Here is a 10,961-nt window from a genome sequence, read left to right on the forward strand (position 1 = left end):
TAATTAGGCAAGTTACAAACACTTCAGTAATGAGGATAATAGAAATTCTGACAGGTCCTGTAATGGAGAGAGCTTGAGAACACCACGGTAATAAATAAACAGAGATCTATTTGATTTTTTGTTAAAAGTTAGAAGCCCCAAGAGTTTTATGTTACTTCCTTTAGTGCTTGGTGAGGCTGTTTGCATGAGACTTTCCCCTACATTTTAAATCACTTATTGCTGCTTTGGCAATGTCTGTTAGATTCCATTAGATTCATTAGCTCTTCTAAAGAGCATTGCTCTGTGGAAATAGCTGAAACAGCTGCCCTGTGTAATTTTGTTATTGCTTTAATTTACTCAGAATTCTGTTTTAACACTCCAGCTGTTAAAAATAAAGAGGAAAAACCAATCAATATAAAAGCACTTTCTACCTCAGTATTCTTATGTGTACAGTTTGGGGGAAGATGGCTGAGAAACTAAACAAATGAAAGGCTTGTTCCGTTATTTTCTAGGAGATTTCTTGGAGCTGCTGGAAGTAGATAGCTCTTCTGCAAATGTCAGCAATGGAGCACTTCGCTGTGGGGTGAGTTATGCTCCTCTGCCAAACTGCTTCTCTCACACCATGAAACATCTGTCAGCCTGCAAGCCCAGCTGCCTTCTGTCCAGCACCACTTGTTCCCTCTTAGATCTTGGCCAAATTGAGGTGAGATGATCTAGAAATGGGCCGTGCTGGTGTCCTCAAAGCCTTTTTTATTTCCTCCAGGAATAAGGGATAAGATTTCACTGAGCATCCCTGTGCGGCTGCAGACCTGCTGCTGGAAATGGGTGAGTCCATTTGTGAAGCTCCTTTGATTTTGCTAACAGACACATTTATGTGTTGTAGTGTGTATTCCTGCTGCTTTCAAGAACACAGAATTGCTTTATTTTTATGGTTCCACCCAGACCATCCAGTGAGAAAATTCAGGGCTCTCCTGTTGTTGAATACTGATTAGAGGTACAAAACTGCAGAGCAGGGTATAACAACAACTGATCTGGCAGCAGTTCAGCTCAGTACCTCTTACAGAAATTGATTGAGTCAAGCCAACTTAAAGCTTTGGTCTTTGTTACCAATATCTTAGAAATACAGCTACAGAAGGGTTAAATCCATAAAGGAATGTTTGGTTTCTTTCCAGGTGGGGAGAGGGGAGCAAGAGGGAAAAGAGATTTTAATCTCTTTCATCTTTGCTTCAGTTCTGATGTCTTTAGTGAAATGAGGCAATCTTCTTAAAAGGGACTTTAAGATGAGATCTAGTGGAGCATTTTCCCACTCCAGAGGGCAGGGTTGGATGGAATATCGGGAAGGAATTGTTCCCTGGCAGGGTGGGCAGGCCCTGGCACAGGGTGCCCAGGGCAGCTGGGGCTGCCCAAGGCCAGGTTGGACACTGGGGCTTGGAGCAGCCTGGGACTGCTTCCCAGTGGAAGGTGTTCCAACCCTTGGCAGGGGATGAAATGAAATAGCCTTTAAAATTCCTCCCAGCCCAAACCATTGTGGGATTGTGTGTTTATCTGCATGCGATGAGTCTTATGTTTCCCAGCTTTTTTCTGCCAACTTGTGGCATTTGCCTGTAGACTTTGCAAACACAGAAGATCCATTGCCTTCTTTCCAACAGGCAGATCAAATATATTTTCTTGAACAAAACTGCCAATTTGAGCACAATCAGCCAGTTGTGCTTTAAGTTGTGTAGTCTGTAGGGAGGTAGTGAAAGTTCTGGAATACTACTTTAGAAAATATTCTGTCAGTGCTCTTCCCTAGAGGCCTTTGCTCTCAAACACTTTTATCTCCATTACCTGAGTTTTAACCTAACTATCTCTATTATTTAATTCAAAATGTGTGGCTCCATTTCTCGTCACAGAGAAAAGCAAGGCACAACTTCCCAAGGATATTTCTGGGATTCACATTCTCTGAAACTCAGAGAAAGGAAAAACAATTCTTATCTCATTTACTCTCCTGTGTTTTGGAACAAGTGGAATGCATTGAGGAAGATTATTTACCTGAAGGAATTTGTTTGATTGGATTCTGGTTGTGAGTGTTTTGATTCATTGACCAATTGAATCCACATGTGTGTCAGGACTGTCAGCTGACAGTCACAAGATTCCGGGCAGTTGAGTGCTTGGCAGATTCAGTTTAGATGTAGTGTAATATAGTATAGAATAATATAGTATAATAAAGTAAATAATTAGCCTTCTGATAAGATGGAGTCAGATGCATCATTTCTCCCTGTGTCGGAGATTGCCTTGATTTACTGTAAAAATGAGTCAATTTTTTTTTAAACAGTCATGTGATTTTATGTCCCAAATCCAGTGAATTAGGAATGCTGTTGTTGTGCCATCTGATAATTAAATGTATCTCTTTCAAATTAAGTTCTTTTAAAAGTTGTTTCTGATATCCCAGTGATGCAGAGGACACAGGCAGACCTTTTACTTCTCATTGTTAATAAGTTTTCTGATGTTAAACTCTAGATTTCTGCTGTCAATGGCAAAAGTTTGTTTATGTCCTTCTCAACAGCTGTCATGTTAGTGTCACTCCTTCATTATTTTGTCCTTTAATTGCCTTGCAAATTATAGTCTTGAAGATGAAAGGCCAGGTACCTTCTTTCAAAGGTCAGGCTTAACTGGCAGTGATGCTCATTTCTGTTTTCTGAAAGTCAGCTCCCTTGTCTCAGCAGATGAATATGTTGTCATAGCACAGGTATGCAGCACATCAAAAATAGTATATTTTGTACTGTTCTGCTCTGCAAGTTTCTAGCATGTTATCTTTTAACACTAATTTACTGCCAGAAGACCCACTTAGTCCCAGTATACTCAGAATTAAGGTTAAGGTATTTCTAGTGTGGATAATGCAATAACAGATATGAAGTTTAATCAAGTATTTGCACAGATATAAATATATTTTTCCCCTGTTAATTTATTTCTGAACACACTAAGGGTGCCCAGCCTTTGGCTGAAGGCAAAGCCTGTCTTAGGATTCTCTATTTTATTAGGGATATAAAATTTTTTTCTCTGTGCTATTTGTTCCTCTGCTGCCTGCTAGCAGCTAAACAAGAAGATAGTGGTTCAAAGGGAAAACACATCACTGAGAATTAACTGCATATGCACAACATGGTCCAGTCTTTGCTGTTGGAATAAATGATTAGGAAATCAAGTGGTAAACTAAATACTGATTGAACTGCTTTCCTCAGGACTGCTGTTGCTGATAATCCCAATATTCTTTGCAGCATTAGTTGATCACATCCCTTGTTTGAAATAAACTCCTCTCATATTATCAAAGGACAAACTGAGTATGGGAAGTTAAGATACTTAGCACTGTAATGGTTCACTGGTCTGCATTAATTGGGGTATTTGGAGAGCATTAATTATGAATTTATATTTGCTGAAATTAATCTGTTGCCACTCCTTTGGGATTCAGGAAGTGTTGATCATGGTATTTTGTCACCAGACCAACTGGGGAAGAACAAAAGTTCTTCCCCAGAAGAAGAACAGAGAGAGATGCATCTGCTGAACTGAGACTGGAATTTGGCACCTGCAGCCTCATCCTGCTCAAAAAGGAACCTCTGCACAAAAGAGAGTTGTGTGAGAATCCCTGCAGACCAATAAATTCCTGAGGAATTCTTTGCCTGAGAGCCTTTCCTTACTTTACTGCTACTCACCAATCTGTCTGGGACATGGCTGCTTACATTAACAAGGCTGGATTTAAGCAATTTGTCTACTCATTGAACACTTAGAATGGACCTGTCCTTTTTTGCAGAAATATCTACCTACAGCCAAAATATAGCTCAATAGAGATAACCTGTTTTAAAAGTTTGTTGTTTAAAATACAGTAATTAGATTTAATTTGTCTTCATGTAAAGTATTACCAAGAAGTCCCTTTGAGGATAAAAAGTTGTGTTCAGAAAATTCTTGAGCTTCCATTTCTGGGCACTACAGACATCTTTAAGGGTAATACTTCAAGAATACTTTCACAAAACCCTTCTCCACATCAGATGTGCTATTAAATACTTTAATCACATCATTAGTTTTTCCTGAAAGACTTCAGAATTATGCCACACATGGAGAGACACTAACTTTGATGTTCAATAGGTCACCAAGCTGGGAGATGGAATTCCTCTTGCTCACAAGTTCCAGGTAGCTTTGTAGGTTTTGTACTTTACTGAGGAAGAACATTCATATTGTCTAGTGATCTCTTAAGAACACTTCCATTTTGGTGGAAAAAATGTCCATTTAAAAACAATGGGCTATGTAAAATATTTTCCAACTGAATGGGATACAACAGAAAAATGAATGTCCATCTGAAGAGATGTCTTATCATCAGTTCACAGAGCAATGATAAGTGTCTTCCAGACACTTACAGGTGTCTCCCAGAAGAACAACAGAACCACCTAAAGACATCCATGACCGAATATTTCAAGAGTGTCAGAAATCAAACTACATTCTATACTGGCAGGATGATGTCTTTTGGAAGGTGTTCAACCTTTATTTAAAATAAATATATGTATTTTTAAAATATTTTAAATAGTGATGTGTTGGAGAAAAATACTGAATCTGCTCAAAATTAACTACTTGGCAATTTATGTAACTGAAGTGGTACCTGGGAGATGACAGAGACAACTGGGATATAGGTTTGTGGAGTTTTATTTTTAAATTTTTTTTAATGGCAATTTATTGAACAAATTCGTATTTAAAGTATTTGAATATGCATTTGATGCTACATATTCTGAGCATGTAAGATGTTCAAGGACTACATTCACACCTCTGTAATATTTTAGAATATGGTTCATCAAATTGTGGTAGCTTGGCAAAGAAAACAAGGAGCTCATAAAATGTGTGATAGATGCAGGTAAAGAAAATAGAAAGATGTCTGATATTGGCAGTTAAAATCTTACTCTGTGACTGTGAAAAGAGTTAGAAGTTAGATATCAGCAACATTTTGAACTCTACAAGGAAGATTGTAATTGTACTTGATTCATTATTCATCAAAGAATGAATCTGACCAAAAAAACCCTCAAAGGTAAGTGCATGTAGTCTGTAAAACCAGACATTCTGATAGTTATTACATAACCTCTCCACTACACACCTCTATTTATTTATTTATTTATGTGTACTCCCGGTCTAATTTTTAATTTCTCATATACTCTTCTTCAAAGGATGTAATGATTCTATTCACATGGTGCGTGTAAGATACTCCTCAAAGGTTTTAAAAACAAGCCCAAGCTGCTGGCTGCACTGGAGGGCAGCTAAATGTTCCAGAGACTGCCCGGCTCCCATTGTTTTGGCAGGAATCTGTGTGGATACAGATCTTTGCTCCCAGATTCTGGGTGTCACAAGGGGGATTGCTCATTCCTCTCACCAGAGGTCAGGATGCACAGAAAGCAGAGAAAGGGGCTCCCAGCTCATCAAACTTTCGTTCCCAAAGACCTGACGGGTGAGGGTTTATCAAGGTTTGGATCAGGCGCCTTCACAACCTGTGTGACAAAGGCTTTTATCAGCCCCGTGTCATCAGAGCTCTCCATGCTGTCACGTGCCTCTTGTATCTGATTTATTTCTTCCATTATATTTCAGTAATTTTTCTGTAATTGCATCAGACGGGGGGAAATACCAAAAGAAGAGGTTTTTATTAGCTAAAGCACAAATGTCCTTGGCAGTCTGGAGTCAGGAGATGTAGCAGGATCATGGATCTGTCACAATTTTGTGACCAGGGGCAGAATGGTTAATTTATGTGTAAATTATTATTGTTCACAGAATCTCTGCTCAACACCGACTCAAACACTGTTACCAAATCTGAAAAAGTAGCATCAGCAAAGAATTCCAGCTTCCTCACTTGGATCTGATTTTTCTAAACCTCATAGTATGAATTTACCCATTTGGGTTAACCTATAAGAGCACTCAAAAGGCAACCACAAGGATAGAAATTTAATAATCCGGGAGCTTGTGGTTACACTGATGAGTATAGAATTTAGGGATCTTCTCTAGTTTTAGGAGATTTTCAGCTTCTAGGTTATTGTAGCTTTCATTAATAATTTTAAACTAATTAAACAGTTTTTTCATGCTTAATTGGAAATCTCTGTTTAAAATAATATATTCATTTTTCATGTGTTTTTAAATTATATACAAGTCCTTGGGATGGATAATATTGTTAATTAAAATGCTATATTAGCTTAAAACATTTTAAAGAAGAGGTAATAACTTGCAAATTATGAAGAAAAATGACGTATGTATTATTTGGACAACATTTTTTTCCTTAGGCAGAAAATGCAACAATCAAGATCAGCCAAAGGAAGATAGAGACTGCAAAAGGTTGAGACAGCACAAATCCAACAAGGTGAATCAAAAAATAAAAAAAAACATTTCCAAGTTTTCCGGTTTGGATGGTTCAACTCGTACCCACAGTACACTGTGAAATAATCAGACAGTTTCTGGTTTTTTGTATCATACAGAGCCATGAAAGCCAATTTAGTTTTTAAACTCGATCAATTTTCTCTCCTAAATGAGCTGAGGTAGGGTCACCCATCAGTAAACCTCTGTCAAATGAGTTTTTTTTAGACTATCCAGCTCTGCTCTTTAATGGCACCAGTTTGAATTAGACCTTAATGTAATGTCACTTTAAATTAGGGACTTCAGCCTGAACATGACCATAAAGAATATTATCGAGGCAGAGTAAACAGATTTCTATCAAAACAAATCAGTGTAGGTTGGAAATAGCAAAGTCACTGACACTTTGGAGGTCTTGGATTTCATCATGGAATTGGCTGTGTCTGTTCAAACGAAACACAGGAATGTCTTCAGGTGACACAACAATTGTGTGTTTAACATAATAAATGCAAAACAATGTACAAAGACATTGCCTCAGGTTGGCTTGAACAGGTCTTTCCTCTGGTTAATGCCCTAATTTCAGGGTTCTAAACCAGGTTCCTGCTGTTCCCCTGCAAGCAGGAGCTGTGACATTGCTGTGCTCGGTAAACCTTGAGTAATTCTCTCCCTTTTGCCCCAAATTCCTTCAGCCCACACAGCTCCGCTGTGCTCTGAGAGGCACTGTGGCTGTGCCAGATGTCACAGGAATCACTGGGGCTTTCTTAATGTCGTTGTTTAGTCCTAGGAAACCTGCTGACATGTTTCTCTTCCCCCAAAATAGTATCTCTATTTCCAGAGGCAGGGAAGATGAACGTGTGTGTGCGCACATAATCAGATATTGATTTCTGGGCAAAATGTTCATAACTTACTTACAGGAAAAATAATTTGAAGCACTTTTCCCAGGAAAAGTTATTTCTAAGGGATGAGTTATTTATTTTGGAATTCTGTATCTTTATGTAGTGAAATCCAGCAGGGAATGGTTGTGGGTGAGTTATCTGCCAGATGGCAAAATTTCTCAGCCCACTCCAAGTCAATGGTTTATGTGCACTTCCTACTACACACTTCAGGGAAAAAACTCTGGAACCTGCACTTGACAACTGGCAGTCAAGGGAGAGAATCAGCTGAATTACCATTTGTCAATCTGAATAGTCCATAGCAAAATCACCAGAACTATTCTGAGCTGTTCAATAGACAAAGAAGAGTAGAAATCAACGGAAATTAAATTACTGTAATTTTGGTCTCAATACCCATATGGAATTAAAAATACATATAGGATCTGGTGCTTACTAAGTAAACAAAATTGATGTGAAAATCTAGTTCTTAACTGGATAATTGTCATTTATGGCATTGCCTTACAGAAGAAGGAGCCAGCTGCTACAGGACTGGTCTGGAACTTCAGCTGCTCAGATCACTCTGGGCTTTGCCACTGACTTGCAGATTGGAAAAAATCCATGACACAAATTGTGGGGGAAGAGGGGAACCTGTCAACTTTGAAGTGGAATTATTTAATTTGTTTCCATCCACTGTTGAACCCTGTGGAGGGTATAAGAGAAGTTCAAAACCAAACAAGCTTGATATGGAGAAAAAATTAGTGGAGACAATAATAAGAAACAGAAATTGTATCCATAACTCGCTCCTGCCTCTGGATCTGGGGCCTGTTTCCCACCATGCTGAGGCCAGCCCCATGTGCTCCCTTCAGTCCCAGATCTCCTTCTGGACTGCTGGAACTCCCCAGTGATTTTCTGATTCAGGAGATTACATCCTGCAAGAAAAGAATGGTTTTTCTTTCTGAAACTATCATTTATTTTGGCCACATTCAGCGATTAAAATATAGTGAATAGATCCGATGTCATTAAATGTCTGAAATTCATAAATATTTTCAAGATCTAAATAAGCCTTCTAATGTCAGGATAGTAGAAAATTTGGGGGGGAAGTTATTTATGGTTACTCTGGTGAAATCCAGAACAACCTATTGATTAAAGCATATAATTATAGTTTCTGTAGTAATGTGTAACTTTGCAGACTTTGGATCAAGCTGTCTGAACTGGTGACCCAGGGCTTTGGGGTGTTTACAGTTTGCATTTTGCCACACTCAATTTCAAAAAAATCCTAAAGAGTTTTCAGGTGAAGCAAAAAATTTAAAAAATAATTTAAAAATAAAAGAATGGGGACAGGGTGGGGAGAGAGAAAATGACTTAATGAGGATATGAATTCAATTGACTGTACAGAGAAAACTCGTAGTGAATGGAATCACAGAAACACAGGCTGGTTTGGGCTGGAAGGGACCTTAAGTCCCACCCAGTGCCACCCCTGCCATGGCAGGGACACCTCCCACTGTCCCAGGCTGCTCCAGCCCCAGTGTCCAGCCTGGCCTTGGGCACTGCCAGGGATCCAGGGGCAGCCCCAGCTGCTCTGGGCACCCTGTGGCCGCCTCACAGGGAATGGAAATTTACCACAAAAGTCAGGATGACTTCCCAGTGTTACAAAGAAGAAGCCGTGTTATTGTCGCCATTTCTAATTAACAGCAACATGGCTGCCACTATTGCTAATTACCAGTGGAAAATAGAGCACAAAACAGTACCAATAGCAGATGGTTATAAAAAGGCTAAAAGAAAACATGAGCAGCATGAGATCTGGTTTTTCAGTAATTCCAGTTGTTCTGCATTTCAGGTGGTGCTGCTTTTCCTTTCAGTAAAACTGAAATAACCGAGTGAGAAAGAGGAGAAGGAGAGTTAGCAAATTATGTCACTAGTGAACTTTGTATGGAATATGTTAACATTTTGGAGGTGAGATGAATGATTTTATTAAAGATCTGAGAATGCTTAAAAGCATATTTTAGAGCCTAATGTTAATATCTCTTGCTGTCTTGAGTGTTCAATTTATATTGGTGCTGTGCTTTGCTGTTCTGTGCTTAAAAATAACAATAACATTTCAAATTATAAAAATAGATTTATCTCTCTCCTTGCTCTTTTTTAAAATGTTATTAATATATTAGGAGGAAGAATAGTGAACTCTTAAAAAAAATTACAACTCCTGTGCTTTTATAATTTTCACATTTATAAGAGCCAAGGCTCATAATTTCTAGGCTACATAAGAAAATGGAAAGGCAAACTTGGAGAAGGCAGCGGAAACAAGACTTCAGTCCCTGGCATCTTTTCCCAAGTCTGTGATTTGCATGACAAATGCCAGCATAAAATACCCCGGAGATGTGTGATGGAGATGTGTGTTTGCAAAATGTCTTTTCTTTAGGAAATGAATTACAGATGAGCAACAGGCTTTAATGGCTCAATCTGACAGCAATTTTTTAGTGGTTGATATGAGAGTCCATTTTAGGAATTATTTTATCCCTTTGGTCCATTTAGTGGCATACAAAGTATGGCCTGAGCACTAAAAATTCTGGAAAAAACCCCCAAAGTTGCATACAGGAAGACAGTTGCCTTCACTTATTTTTTCATTTAGGTTTTCACCTGCTGTTGTTGTTGGGTCCCTTTGTAACTGATTAAGATGTATTGTACTTAACATCTATCATGGATTTGAAAAGTGGAAAACCTTATAAAAAACACAATCAAATAAAAGTCAGAACCATAATATGATGTTTTCAATTATTTGGATGAAATACAAAAATCCCAAATTGTATTGAAGACAAATTATGAAGGAAATATCAGAATTGCTTCCTTTTTTGTATTTTTTTTGATCAGAAGGGAAATTTCAGTACTCCAGCCTGTACTGTCTTGTTTCAATCTGTTTATATGTGTTGCATTTAAATTGTCCAGCATTAAATTGCTGATCCCTGGGATCCTTGACTAATGGGAGTGGTGGTTCAGGTGTGCCTATGAAAATTCCCATTACATGATGGAGATCCTGTTCCTCAAGGATATAAGCTAAAAAGGATTAGAGGTATAAACCTAGTAGTTCACATGGCAAGGCTTTGGACGTGGTAATACTTACTGTGCAAAAATTAGGGACAAATTAAGACTTCCATGATGTCTGAACAATGCATAACTCATTTGTGCAAGTGTTGTGCAATAACAAGTGTTATTTGAGATCACTGTGGATAAATTTATGAACTACTGTAAAAAACATGCTTCCAAACTACCAGAACATTGGCACTTTTCACAGGAATTATTTTCATAGAAACCTCAGTAATATTTCAATAGAGCATTCTAAACTGTTGTCTTTGTAAAAACCTTCCAGAAAGTGTAACTTGTACTAGGACATTTAAGGTTGCCTTGTATTTCTGTCTATAAAGTTGTAATTGCAATGTTCAACTTAAATTCTATGTAGAGGTCAGTGTTCATTTCTACATCTCCACCAAGCTGATTTTGGGTTCACAATATCAATTTTTTTTTTTAGTATCTGATTTTTGGTTTTGCAATTTCATCCAAACCATATTTTCCATGCAAGTAAAGAGGTTTTAATTCTCATATCTCCTACAGACCATTGCACAGTCAAGAGATTTCAGATGATGTAGCCTCAGCTCTGGTTTTTATAGATCTTACCAGAAGAAGGTCAGAGCTAAACACATTTCCCATCCCACACAAAAAGGCAGAATTTTATCTGGAAAGGAGTTAGAAAAAGTTTTGCTGGTGTGTATTTAG

The 10,961-nt window shown here is 38.1% G+C and overlaps 1 long non-coding RNA gene across 1 annotated transcript; it reads left to right on the forward strand.

Annotated features, from left to right (window-relative positions):
- Window positions 1-431: 431 nt before the first annotated feature.
- Window positions 432-9,906, forward strand: LOC141730779 (uncharacterized). The gene is made up of 4 exons (XR_012582435.1): window positions 432-562; window positions 743-804; window positions 6,258-6,334; window positions 7,722-9,906. It is a non-coding gene; the product is annotated as an uncharacterized LOC141730779 (long non-coding RNA).
- The last annotated feature ends 1,055 nt before the right edge of the window (window positions 9,907-10,961 follow it).

The sequence above is a fragment of the Zonotrichia albicollis genome, chromosome 13 (assembly GCF_047830755.1).
Source record: "Zonotrichia albicollis isolate bZonAlb1 chromosome 13, bZonAlb1.hap1, whole genome shotgun sequence".
In the NCBI taxonomy this organism is placed as follows: domain Eukaryota; kingdom Metazoa; phylum Chordata; class Aves; order Passeriformes; family Passerellidae; genus Zonotrichia; species Zonotrichia albicollis.